The 12,876-nt window shown below is 45.6% G+C and overlaps 1 pseudogene; it reads left to right on the forward strand.

Moving 5' to 3' along the window:
* The first annotated feature begins 10,630 nt into the window (after positions 1-10,630).
* On the forward strand, positions 10,631-11,513 carry LOC147002603 (endogenous retrovirus group K member 7 Pro protein-like; annotated as a pseudogene).
* The last annotated feature ends 1,363 nt before the right edge of the window (positions 11,514-12,876 follow it).

A 12,876-nucleotide genomic window follows, 5' to 3' on the forward strand; every position in this document is an offset into this window, starting at 1 on the left:
TGCCAAGTAACCTTGGTTTCTGTTGCTTCTGTTCTTATGCTTGCTTCCTGCCATCTGATTATCTCAAGTATTTGCTGTCCTCAATATATCTGAGTGGAACCTGTCCTTCCTATAATCCCAGCTGATTCAGGACTCCTCAGAGTCCAGCTTTCTCTGTGATCCTTTGCTTGTGGGCTCCTGTGAACCTGAGATTCTGGATGTGTCAGAGTTCTTGGCAGTCAAGTTCCTCTGAGACCCTGAAATACTGGTGTGACCAAGCCCCTTTATCCTAGGATCCTGTTGTCAAAGATCCTGGGCCTGTTACAATGCCTGGAAGTGGTGTCTCCTTTGAGGAGGGTGGAGCTGTCGGGTCCGTGGTCCTAAGATCGTGTACAGAGTCCTCTAGGGACCATGGGGGTTTCCCCTGACTCTGCACACGAGGTGACCCAGTGCTGGCACCGACCAGAAGGGACTTGTGCCCCTGGTCAGGCCGGTTTTCTGCTTCCCTAATGCTGTCTCAGGTGCCGCAAGATTGGATAGGAACAGAAGTTGTGTTCCACTCACCAGTGGTCCTAAGATTGAGTGGAGAGTCCTCTAGGGATCATAGGGGTGTCTGCTGACTCTGCACATGTGAGAGACCAAGCTGTGGGAAACCAGACCCTCAACAACTCTCACCCTGAAGATGTGGCTGACCCTTTCATGGGTGTTATGTCACCCTCTCCTTCATGTCTCCACTTGGCGCCTGACACTGTTTAGATAGAGCCAGCATCACCTCCTCCTTCATGTCTCCATTTGGTGCATCGGACTGTTTAGATAGGGCCAACATTCCAGGATACGCTGCAAAATGTTTGAAGTCTGCAATCAGCATCTGCCCCAGATGTCCATCCCTTTCTCTGTACTTTATTATACCCCCTCGACCCCTCCCTATTTTCTCTCATTGTGTGCTTATAACCAGGCTCCTAGCCTCCATTAAACAGACCTTGACAACTCTTTGCTTGGTCTCGCTCCCTTTTCTCTGCCTGTTTCTCTTTCAGGTCTTGGTCCTCCGCAACTCAGGGAATAACTAAGTCCTGCGTCCTGCTGGTCCGGACAGAGTGGTGCCTCAAGGCATGGACCTTTGCCCTGTGGAGACCACGGAGACTAGCTCCAAGAGAATTTTGTCTCGACTAGAATAAGCCATTTGAGGAACACTCCTTCAGCTCATAGAGGAAAGTCGTTATCGGTAAGTTGATTCCTCTCTGCTAAGAAATGGGAACTAAGCTGTCAAAGGAAGCTGTCTTCATCAGAGACCTGAAAATTTCACTCAGGGAAAGTGGAGTTCAAGTTAAGAAAAAAGATTTGATAAACTCTTTTATTTTTATAGATCAAGCATGGCCCTGGTTTATCATTGATGGGGCAGAGATACACCGTAAAAAATGGTAAAGGGTAGGTCGAGAATTAAATGAAATATTGACCAGGCAGAGCCCCAATGCTATCCCTGCAAATCTTTTCACTTACTGGGGACTCATTCGTGATTTAGTAGAAAGCACGGTTAATGATCCTGAGAAGCAGCAACTTTTGTCATTTGTGGAATACTGTCTCCGCCCCTTGTCTCAGGTGGCTTCAGTGAGCTCCCTCCCCACCAAGAAACCTTCTTCAATAATTACAGACATGCCTGAAGCCCTGCAGGCTTCTCTTTACCCCCTCTCCCAGTGGATCCGTCTCCTATTGACATGCCACTGATCAATGCAGTCTTTAAAAAACCCTTGGCTGAGGAGCCTCTAGGTCCTGGGGATGCAGACACTTCCGGAGGAAGAAGTGGTTCGTTCTTATAAGCCTGATCATCAGCAGCCAGCGTGCCTCAGCCCCTCTGCAGGGGCTTCCTCCCTACCTGCTGCCAATCTGTGCACTTGCCCCTTCGCCTCTGGCATTGCCCATCCCCACTCTCATAGATGCCAGAGACAAACTCGTGTCTCAGGTCACAGGGTTACAAGAAGCTTTACAGCTCCAGAAACAGTACAACCACCTTTCTACAGAACTCACCTCACTGCAGGCATCCCCTAAGGAAACTATCCTTGCCCCTCCCCCATCTGCAGCCTTGGGCAGCGTAAAACAGAAAACTCCCCAGGGCATAACATCTAAAAACGCTGGCTTTCCCTGTAATCACCCGTTCCATGGGAGCTGCCAGCTATGACCCTCACACTTCCACCCTGGAGGACCACCCTCCAACCGCCCAAGCTGAATCTACCTCCACAGAAATCATACCCTCAGCTAGGAGAGCGGTGCCTCCTCATGACGACCTCTCTGCTTAGTCTGGTAGCAAAGGCAGAACTGCCAGTGGGGGAGAGATAGCAAAACAGAAAAGTGAGGCTGAGGAGTGAATGCCTGCTCCCACCCAGCAGACAGAATTCCACAGGCTGCACTTTAAAGACCTGAGGGAGCTTAATCTGCAGTACAAACGTATGGGCCCAATGCCCTTTACACTCTTTCTGTTCTTGACCCAATCCCAGGAGGCAGGCATATGCTTCCTGGTGAATGGATTCAGGTAGTTCAATCTGTTTTGACCCGCAGGCAATTCCTGTCATGGAAAGCAAACTTCCTCAATCTTTGCCAGTCAATTGCAGTAACTAACCAGAGGTACCCTCGGGCATCCTCTGCCCCCTGGACTTTTTTTTTTTTTTCATATTTATTTATTTATTTATTTATTTATTTATTTTGATTTTTATTACATATTTTCCTCAATTACATTTCCAATGCTTTCCCAAAAGTCCCCCATAGCGCCCCCCACTTCCCTACCCACCCATTCCCATTCTTTTGGCCCTGGCATTCCCCTATATTGGGGCATATAAAGTTTGCAAGTCCAATGGGCCTCTCTTTCCATTGATGGCCGACTAGGCCATCTTTCGATACATATGCAGCTAGAGACAAGAGCTCCGGGGTTCTGGTTAGTGCATCATGTTGTTCCAACAATAGGGTTGTAGTTCCCTTTAGCTCCTTGGGTACTTTCTCTAGCTTCTCCATTGGGAGCCCTGTGATACATCCAATAGCTGACTGTGAACATCCACTCCTGTGTTTGCTAGGCCCCGGCATCGTCTCACAAGAGACAGCTATATTTGGGTCCTTTCAGCAAAATCTTGCTAGTGTATGCAATGGTGTCAGCGTTTAGAAGCTGATTATGGGATGGATCCCTGGATACGGCAGTCTCTAAATGGTCCATCCTTTCATCACAGCTACGAACTTTGTCTCTGTAACTCCTTCCCTGGGTGTTTTGTTCCCAATTCTAAGAAGGTGCACAGTGTCCACACTTTGGTCTTCATTCTTCTTGAGTTTCATGCGTTTATCAAATTGTATCTTATATCTTGGGTACCCTAAGATTTGGGCTAATATCCACTTATCAGTGAATACATATTGTGTGAGTTCTTTTGTGATTGTGTTATTTCACTCAAGATGATGCCCTCCAGGTCCATCCATTTGGCTAGGAATTTCATAAATTCATTCTTTTTAATAGCTGAGTAGTACTCCATTGTGTAAATGTACCATAATTTCTGTATCCATTCCTCTGTTGAGGGACATCTGGGTTCTTTCCAGCTTCTGGCTATTATAAATAGGGCTGCTATGAACATAGTGGAGCATGTGTCCTTTTTACCAGTTGGGACATCTTCTGGATATATGCCCAGGAGAGGTATTGCTGGATCCTCCGGGAGTACTATGTCCAATTTTCTGAGGAACCGCCAGACTGATTTCCAGAGTGGTTGTACAAGCTTGCAATCCCACCAACAATGGAGGAGTGTTCCTCTTTCTCCACATCCTCGCCAGCATCTGCTGTCACCTGAATTTTTGATCTTAGCCATTCTGACTGGTGTGAGGTGGAATCTCAGGGTTGTTTTGATTTGCATTTCCCTGATGATTAAGGATGTTGAACATTTTTTCAGGTGTTTCTCTGCCATTCGGTATTCCTCAGGTGAGAATTCTTTGTTCAGTTCTGAGCCCCATTTTCTAATGGGGTTATTTGATTTTCTGGAGTCCACCTTCTTGAGTTCTTTATATATATTGGATATTAGTCACTTATCTGATTTAGGATAGGTGAAGATCCTTTCCCAATCTGTTGGTGGTTTTTTTGTCTTATTGATGGTGTCTTTAGCCTTGCAGAAGCTTTGTAGTTTCATGAAGTCCCACTTGTCAATTCTCGATCTTACAGCACAAGCCATTACTGTTCTATTCAGGAATTTTTCTCCTGTGCCCATATCTTCAAGGCTTTTCCCCACTTTCTCCTCTATAAGTTTCAGTGTCTCTGGTTTTATGTGAAGTTCCTTGATCCACTTAGACTTGACCTTAGTACAAGGAGATAGGAATGGATCGATTCGCATTCTTCTACATGTTAACAACCAGTTGTGCCAGCACCATTTGTTGAAAATGCTGTCTTTCTCCCACTGGATGTTTTTAGCTCCCTTGTCGAAGATCAAGTGACCATAGGTGTGTGGGTTCATTTCTGGGTCTTCAATTCTATTCCATTGGTCTATTTGTCTGTCACTATACCAGTACCATGCAGTTTTTATCACAATTGCTCTGTAGTAGAGAATTTAGGTCCGGCATGGTGATTCCACCAGAGGTTCTTTTATCCTTGAGAAGAGTTTTTGCTATCCTAGGTTTCTTGTTATTCCAGATGAATTTGCAGATTGCACTTTCTAATTCGTTGAAGAATTGATTTGGAATTTTGATGGGGATTGCATTGAATCTGTAGATTGCTTTTGGCAAGATAGCCATTTTTACAATGTTGATCCTGCCAATCCATGAGCATGGGAGATCTTTCCATCTTCTGAGATCTTCTATAATTTCTTTCTTCAGAGACTTGAAGTTTTTATTATACAGATCTTTCACTTCCTTAGTTAGAGTCACGCCAAGATATTTTATATTATTTGTGACTATTGAGAAGGGTGTTGTTTCCCTAATTTCTTTCTCAGCCTGTTTATTCTTTGTGTAGAGAAAGGCCATTGATTTGTTTGAGTTAATTTTATATCCAGCTACTTCACCGAAGCTGTTTATCAGGCTTAGGAGTTCTCTGGTGGAATTTTTAGGGTCACTTATATATACTATCATATCATCTGCAAAAAGTGATATTTTGACTTCATCTTTTCCAATTTGTATCCCTTTGATCTCCTTTTGTTGTCGAATTGCTCTGGCTAGGACTTCAAGTACAATGTTGAATAGGTATGGAGAAAGTGGACAGCCTTGTCTAGTCCCTGATTTTAGAGGGATTGCTTCAAGCTTCTGACCATTTACTTTGATGTTGGCTACTGGTTTGCTGTAGATTGCTTTTATCATGTTTAGGTATGGGCCTTGAATTCCTGATCTTTCCAAGACTTTTATAATGAATGGGTATTGGATCTTGTCAAATGCTTTTTCCGCATCTAACGAGATGACCATGTGGTTTTTGTCTTTGAGTTTGTTTATATACTGGATTACATTGATGGATTTCCATATATTGAACCATCCCTGCATCCCTGCGATGAAACCTACTTGGTCAGGATGGATGATTGTTTTGATGTGTTCTTGGATTCGGTTAGCAAGAACTTTATTGAGGATTTTTGCACCAATATTCATAAGGGATATTGGTCTGAAATTTTCTATCTTTGTTGGGTCTTTTTGTGGTTTAGGTATCAGAGTAATTGTGGTTTCATAGAATGAGTTGGGTAGAGTACCTTCTGTTTCTATTTTGTGGAATAGTTTGTGAAGAACTGGGATTAGATCTTCTTTGAAGGTCTGATAGAACTCTGCACTAAACCCATCTGGTCCTGGTCTTTTTTTAGTTGGGAGACTATTAATGACTGCTTCTATTTCTTTGGGGGATATAGGGCTGTTTAGATCATTAACCTGATCTTGATTCAACTTTGGTACCTGGTATCTGTCTAGGAACTTCTCCATTTCATCCAGGTTCTCCAGTTTTGTTGAGTATAGCCTTTGGTAGAAGGATCTGATGGTGTTTTGGATGTCTTCAGGATCTGTTGTTATGTCTCCTTTTTCATTTCTGATTTTGTTAATTAGGATGCTTTCCCTGTGCCCTCTAGTGAGTCTGGCTAAGGGTTTATCTATCTTGTTGATTTTCTCAAAGAACCAGCTCCTTGATTGGTTGATTCTTTGAATAGTTTTTCTTGTTTCCACTTGGTTGATTTCACCCCTGAGTTTGATTATTTCCTGCCGTCTACTCCTCTTGGGTGAATTTGCTTCCTTTTGTTCTAGTGCTTTTAGGTGTGTTGTCAAGCTGCTAATGTGTGCTCTCTCTAGTTTCCTTTTGGAGGCACTCAGAGCTATGAGTTTTCCTCTTAGAAATGCTTTCATTGCGTCCCATAAGTTTGGGTATGTTGTGGCTTCATTTTCATTGAACTCTAAAAAGTCCTTAATTTCTTTCTTTATTCCTTCCTTGACCAAGGTATCATTGAGAAGAGTGTTGTTCAGTTTCCACGTGAAGGTTGGCTTTCTATTATTTATTTTGTTATTGAAGATCAGCCTTAGTCCATGGTGTTCTGATAGGATGCATGGGACAATTTCAATATTTTTGTATCTGTTGAGGCCTGTTTTGTGACCAATTATGTGGTCAATTTTGGAGAAGGTACCATGAGGTGCTGAGAAGAAGGTATATCCTTTTGTTTTAGGATAGAATGTTCTGTAGATATCTGCGAGATCCATTTGATTCATAATTTCTCTTAGTTTCTCTGTGTCCCTGTTTAGTTTCTGTTTCCATGATCTGTCCATTGGTGAAAGTGGTGTGTTGAAGTCTCCCACTATTATTGTATGAGGTGCAATGTGTGCTTTGAGATTTACTAAAGTTTCTTTAATGAATGTGGCTGCCTTTGTATTTGGAGCATAGATATTCAGGATTTATAGTTCCTCTTGGAGGATTTTACCTTTGATGAGTATGAAGTGTCCCTCCCTGTCTTTTTTAATGACTTTGGGTTGGAAGTCAATCTTATCAGATATTAGAATGGCTACTCCAGCTTGTTTCTTCATGCCATTTGCTTGGAAAATTGTTTTCCAGCCTTTCATTCTGAGGTAGTGTCTATCCTTTTCTCTGAGATGAGTTTCCTGTAAGCAGCAAAATGTTGGGTCTTGTTTGTGTAGCCAGTTTGTTAGTCTATGTCTTTTTATTGGGGAGTTGAGTCCATTGATATTAAGAGATATTAAGGAAAAGTAATTGTTGTTTCCTGTTATTTTTGTTGTTAAAGTTGGCATTTTGTTCTTGTGGCTGTCTTCTTTTAGGTTTGTTGAGGGATTACCTTCTTGTTGTTTCTAGGGTGTGGTTCCTGTCCTTGTATTGGTTTTTTTCTGTTATTATCCTTTGAAGGGCTGGATTCGTGGAGAGATAATGTGTGAATTTGGTTTTGTCGTGGAATACTTTGGTTTCTCCATCTATGTTAATTGAGAGTTTGGCTGGGTATAGTAGCCTGGGCTGGAATTTGTGTTCTTTTAGTGTCTGTATAACATCCGTCCAGGATCTTCTGGCTTTCATAGTCTCTGGTGAAAAATCTGGTGTAATTCTGATAGGCTTGCCTTTATATGTTACTTGGCCTTTTTCTCTTACTGCTTTTAGTATTCTATCTTTATTTAGAGCATTTGTTGTTCTGATTATTATGTGTCGGGAGGTATTTCTTTTCTGGTCCAGTCTATTTGGAGTTCTGTAGGCTTCTTGTATGTTCATGGGCATCTCTTTCTTTAGATTTGGGAAGTTTTCTTCTATAATTTTGTTGAAGATATTTGCTGGTCCTTTGAGTTGAAAATCTTCATTCTCATCCACTCCTATTATCCGTAGGTTTGGTCTTCTCATTGTGTCCTGTATTTCTTGGATGTTTTGAGTTAGGATCTTTTTGCATTTTACATTTTCCTTGATTGTTGTGCCGATGTTCTCTATGGAATCTTCTGTACCTGAGATTCTCTCTTCCATCTCTTGTATTCTGTTGCTGATGCTCGTATCTATGGTTCCAGATTTCTTTCCTAGGGTTTCTATCTCCAGTGTTGCCTCATTTTGGGTTTTCTTTATTGTGTCTACTTCCCTTTTTAGGTCTAGTATGGTTTTGTTCATTTCCATCATCTGTTTGGATGTGTTTTCCTGTTTTTCTGTAAGGACTTCTACCTGTTTGATTATGTTATCCTGTTTTTCTTTAAGGATCTGTAACTCTTTAGCAGTGTTCTCCTGCAATTCTTTAAGGGATTTTTGTGCTTCCTCTTTAGTATCTTCTGCCTGTTTAGCATTGTTCTCCTGTATTTCTTTAAGTGTGTTATTAAAGTCCTTCTTGAAGTCCTCTACCATCATCAGGAGATATGCTTTTAGATCCGTGTCTAGCTTTTCCGGTGTGTTGGGGTGCCCTGGACTGGGCGAAGTGGGGGTGCTGGGTTCTGATGATGGTGAGTGGTCTTGGTTTCTGTTAGTAAGATTATTACGTTTACCTTTCGCCTTCTGGTAATCTCTGGGGTTAGTTGTTATCGTTGTCACTGTTTAAAGATTGAAGCAGAAGCTGTGTTCCACTCACCAGCAGTCTCAAAATCCTGCGGCGGGGGTCGTAGGTAGCTGAAGGTACCCCGGTGCTGGTCCAGCCGGAAGAGGCCTGTGGTCCTACTCAGGCCGGTTTTCTGCTTCCCTAACTAATGCAGTCTCTGGTCCCGCGTGTAATTGGATTGGAGCAGAAGCTGTGCTCCACTCACCAGAAGTCTTAAGATCCTGTGGTGGGTGTTGTGGGTAGCTGGCGAGTGTCAGCCGACCCTGGGCCCCAGCTGCCCCGGTGCTTTTCTGACCGGAAGAGGCTTGTGGCCCTATGTAGGCCGGATTTCTCTCTCCCCAACCAGAGCAGTCTCAGGTCCCGCGTGATTGGACTGGAGCAGAAGCTGTGTTCCACTCACCAGCAGTCCCAAAATCCTGCGGCGCGGGTCGTGGGTAGCTGGCGGGTGTCAGGCAACCCTGCGCTCCAGCTACCCTGGCGCTGATCCGGCCGGATGAGGCCTGTGGCCCTACTCAGGCCGGTTTCTGCTTCCCTAACTAATGCATTCTCAGGTCCCGCGCGCAATTGGATTGGAGCAGAAGCTGTGCTCCACTCACCAGAAGTCTTAAGATCCTGTGGTGGGTGTTGTGGGTAGCTGGCGAGTGTCAGCCGACCCTGCGCCCCAGCTGCCCTGGTGCTTTTCTGACCGGAAGAGGCTTGTGGCCCTATGTAGGCCGGATTTCTCTCTCCCCAACCAGAGCAGTCTCAGGTCCCGCGTGATTGGACTGGAGCAGAAGCTGTCTTCCACTCACCAGCAGTCCCAAAATCCTGCGGCGCGGGTCGTGGGTAGCTGGCGGGTGTCAGGCAACCCTGAGCTCCAGCTACCCCGGCGCTGATCCGGCCAATGAGGCCTGTGGCCCTACTCAGGCCGGTTTCTGCTTCCCTAACTAATGCATTCTCAGGTCCCGCGCGCAATTGGATTGGAGCAGAAGCTGTGCTCCACTCACCAGAAGTCTTAAGATCCTGTGGCGGGTGTTGTGGGTAGCTGGCGAGTGTTGGCCGACCCTGCGCCCCAGCTGCCCTGGTGCTTTTCTGACCGGAAGAGGCTTGTGGCCCTATGTAGGCCGGATTTCTCTCTCCCCAACCAGAGCAGTCTCAGGTCCCGCGTGATTGGACTGGAGCAGAAGCTGTGTTCCACTCACCAGCAGTCCCAAAATCCTGCGGCGCGGGTCGTGGGTAGCTGGCGGGTGTCAGGCAACCCTGCGCTCCAGCTACCCCGGTGCTGATCCGGCCGGATGAGGCCTGTGGCCCTACTCAGGCCGGTTTCTGCTTCCCTAACTAATGCAGTCACAGGTCCCGCGCGCAGTTGGATTGGAGCAGAAGCTGTGTTCCACTCTCCAGAAGTCTTAAGATCCTGTGGTGGGTGTTGTGGGTAGCTGGGAGTGTCAGCCGACCCTGTGCCCCAGCTGCCCTGGTGCTTTTCTGACCGGAAGAGGCTTGTCCCCCTGGACTTTTGAAAAACTTAGTGGTCAAGATAAATATGCAACAGAGGCATGGCAGCGACTCCTCCCTGTTGTTCTCTTGACTCAAACTGCCAATGCAGCGCTTAGTGCTTGGCAAGCAGTTCCAGGAAAAGGTTCAGTTACCATGCCCCTAACTAAAGTTATTCAACGGGCCCTAGAAGACTATAGTGAATTTGTGAGTCATCTACTTGAGGCTGCAGAGAGGACCCTAGGTCATGAGGATGCAGACAATAAGCTTATTAAACAATTGGCTTATGAGAATGCTAATTTGGCCTATAAGGCTGTCTTGCACGGTAAAATTAGGAACAAAGACCTTAATGAAATGATTCGCCTCTGCCGTGATATGGATACCTTTATCCATAAGATGTCTCAAATAGTCCACCTTGCGATGAGCACAGCACTTCAGCCTATTATGGCTATTGGTGCGGCTCTTCAGCAGACTGGCCCATAGAAAAGCTGTTTTAAATGTGACCAGCCTGGGCATTTTGCCTGCCAGTGTTCCTTGTCATCTCCTTTCGCTAATGTCCCCCAGCCTTCAGTGGGGTCTGCCGCTGCCCACCTTGTACCGTCCAACAGTCCCTGCCCATGGTGCTGGAAGGACAAACACTGGGCTAATGCCTGTAAATCTAAAACAGACATCTCTGAGAATCCTCTGCCCCCCCTCCCCTTTCAGGGAAATGGATGGCGGGGCCAGCCCCAGGGCCCCCAACCTATCTCATTTCTTCTGGTCATGGGGAACAGCTGGCAGCCAAACCAGCCCCTAGTCTCTACAGAGTCACACCAGGTAGCACACGACTGGACTTGTATGCCTCTGGCGACTCAATACTAACACCTGAGAATGGCATCCAAATCCTTTCCACTGGGGTCTTTGGGCCTCCTCCACCTCATACTTGTTTTTTTAATTCTGGGGCATGCCTCCACCATCTTAAAGAGACTTATGGTTCACCCCTCTCTAGTAGATAATGATTACACCACAGAAATTAAGATTTTAGTTAGTGCCCCTCAAAGCCCGGTATCTATATTCAAAGGGCAACTCCTAGCGCAAGTCCTGCCTCTGCGTGGCTCCTCGCAGCCAGGCTCATCAGATGTTTACTGGGTCCAGGCAATTACCAGGGACCGCCCTACACTCCACCTTAAGATAAACGGCAAGAGCTTTGAGGGCCTCTTAGACTCAGGTGCTGATTCCACTGTAATCTCACAGAGTGCCTGGCCCATCACATAGCCGTTGCAAGCCTCTTTAACCCACTTGCAGGAAATTGGACAATCAAAAAATTCTCTCCAGAGCTCACAGATGCTGACTTGGGAAGATAATGAGGGAAATTCTGGCTCCATTCAGCCCTTCGTTGTTCCTGGCCTACCTGTTAACCTTTTGGGAAGAGATATTCTCTCTCAAATGAAAGTCTTTACGTGCAGTCCCAATGCAGTTATTGCTCAACAAATGCTTTCCCAGGGCTATCTCCCTGGACAGGAACTAGGTAAAAATAGCCAAGGGAGGCCTACACCGATAGAGGCCACTCCCAAGGTGGATCGTGCAGGCTTGGGCTATAATACCCATTTTTCATAAGAACTATTGCTTCCCCTGCACGCCAGTCAAACAAGATTACGTGGAAAGATGACTCCCCTGTCTGGATTGACCAATGGTCCCTCCCCACCGAAAAGCTGTCAGCAGCCATACAGTTAGTGTAGGAACAGTTGGCTGCTGGGCATATTGAGCCTTCCACATCACCTTGGAATACTCCAGTATTCGCCATATGAAAGTGAAGTGGCAAATGGCGATTGTTACAAGATCTTAGAGCGGTCAATAAGTCCATAGTCCCCATGGGGGCTTTTCAGCCTGGGCTTCCCTCTCCAGTGGCTATTCCCAGGGGAGATGTCAAATTAGTCATTGACTTAAAAGATTGCTTCTTTTCCATTCCTCTTCACCCTGAAGATTGCAAACCCTTTGCATTTAGCCTCTCCATAGTCAGTTGTGTCTGGCCTTCCCCCCGTTTCCAGTGGAGGATTCTCCCTCAAGGTCTGGCCAATAGTCCCACCCTTTGCCAAAAGTATGTGGCTCAGACAATTGACCCTTTCAGGATGTCTTACCCTGACTTATATATTATACATTATACAGATGACATTCTTCTTGCGGGGCCCGATGAGGGTCAACTTTATTGTATGGGCCAAAAACTTACTAATGCCCTCCAGAGTCAGGGACTCCAGATCTCCCCCGAGAAAGTTCAGATTCACCCCCCCACACACTAATTTATTCTTGGGCTTTGAATTGTTCCCTAATAAGGTTCTCTCCCAGAAGGTTCAATTAAGACGAGATTCCTTACAGACTCTCAATGATTTTCAACGCCTGTTAGGAGATATTAACTGGCTCCACCCTTATTTGAAACTTACAAACAGAGGAGTTAAAACCTTTGTTCGACATTTTGCGAGGGGACTCATATCTGTCCTCCCCACGTATGCTGACCCATGAGGCACAAATATCATTGGCCATGGTAGAACGGGCCATCAATGAACAAAACATTGGATATTTTTCCCCAGAACTCCCCCTCCAGTTTCTTGTTTTCCCTACTCCCTTTTCTCCCACTGGCCTTCTGTGGCAACTTAAACCTCTGTTTTGGGTCCATCTTCCGGCTTCTCCCTCTAGGGTGCTACCCACATATTCTCAGCTGGTTGCCCATATTCTGTGTCTTGGCAGGGAAGCTGCCCTTAGGCTTTTTTTTTTTTTTTTTTTTTTTTTTTTTTGGTTTTTTTTTTCGAGACAGGGTTTCTCTGTATAGCCCTGGCTGTCCTGGAGCTCACTTTGTAGACCAGGCTGGCCTCGAACTCAGAAATCCGCCTGCCTCTGCCTCCCGAGTGCTGGGATTAAAGGTGTGCGCCACCACGCCCGGCTGCCCTTAGGCTTTTTGGCAAAGATCCTGATATTATTGTTCTCC

This window comes from Mus caroli, unplaced genomic scaffold (genome assembly GCF_978045245.1).
Source record: "Mus caroli unplaced genomic scaffold, Mus_caroli_1 scaffold_9, whole genome shotgun sequence".
NCBI lineage: Eukaryota > Metazoa > Chordata > Mammalia > Rodentia > Muridae > Mus > Mus caroli.